Here is a 1,355-nt window from a genome sequence, read left to right as displayed (position 1 = left end):
GAGTTGTGAAAATTAAATACTGTTCATACATATAAGGTACTCTCTAGTATTTATTGCCTAGTATGCACCCCCAAAATGGTGGCTATTTATTATTACTATCATTAAAAATGTTTCCTACACTTTCTGGGCCTTCTGTCTTTTCCCCCATAGTACAATCTTTTAAACTTTCTTGATTCACACAAATTTACATCATCTAGAATTGATGATGATGATAAAGAAGAAGATAATGAAATGAATAGTAGAAATATAATAATGAATATAAAGATCATGAAGAAAGAGGAAGAAGAGAAGAAAGAGGAGATACATTTAGTTCATTTTGTTATCACTTTGGGCCACTTTAGCATCATCCCTAATCTTCCGACAAAGAAATGGAGGGTTGACCAAGTTCACATGGATATTAAATGGCAGAGCCACATTTTGAACGAAGTCTATGCTGTTAATCACTACACTACTTTTCTTTCGAAGATTGAATGATAATCTGAGGACTTTGCCTCATGATAAAGGCTACTTCCCCTTACTTTTAGAGAGAGTGTATTTTTCTCTGGGATGGAGATGAGAAAGGAAATGCTCAAAAAGTGAGGTGTGGGGGAGACAGTTTATCACATGGCAGTTCAGGTGCTTGATTGATTTGTGGTTTCAGCAACTGTGCTGTCCAGTGCAGAAATCAAAGAATGCTCATTGCTCATCACTATTCCCTGTCCCCTGACTTTTCTTTTATCTCAAATAATGGAGAATCCTGTTATGGATTAGCCGGATCACTGACCCACAGTTCTAGGAGTGGAGCTTTAACAGAGATTAAAATTTAAGTGCAAATGGGCACTGCTACAGACTGTGTCCCCTCAAAATTCATATGTGAAAACCCTAATCACCAATGTAATGGTATTTGGAGGTGGGGCCTTTGGAGCCTCTTAAATGGGATTAGTGATCTTATAAGAAGAGACAGGATGATCTCCCCCTCTCTCCCTACCACGTGATACTACAGCAAGAAGACAAACCAAAAAGAGAGATCGCACTGGGAACTGAATCAGTGGGCACCATTATCTTGGACTTTTCAGCCTTTAGAACGGTGGCAAATAAATTTTTGTTGCTTAAGGCACCCAGTCTATGGTATTATTGTTATAGCAGACTGTTATTTCAGATTACATGAAATCCAAGAAGGAACCAAGGACAGTGTTTGAGTGGAGGTAATCTTAAAAAAAAGCTGGATTAGTTATACATGTAGTGCTGGAGGATTCTACTCTAGGAGAAAGAATTGAAAGCCTAGGAAATTCCACAGCAGGAGTCAGCACCAAGAAAGCCTATGAACTCTATCTATGGAGGAATCTGCTAGAAATATAGAAGTAAAGCTTCATTCC

Source organism: Pteropus vampyrus, unplaced genomic scaffold, assembly GCF_000151845.1.
Source record: "Pteropus vampyrus isolate Shadow unplaced genomic scaffold, Pvam_2.0 Scaffold68, whole genome shotgun sequence".
NCBI lineage: Eukaryota > Metazoa > Chordata > Mammalia > Chiroptera > Pteropodidae > Pteropus > Pteropus vampyrus.
This window is presented reverse-complemented; position numbering follows the sequence as displayed.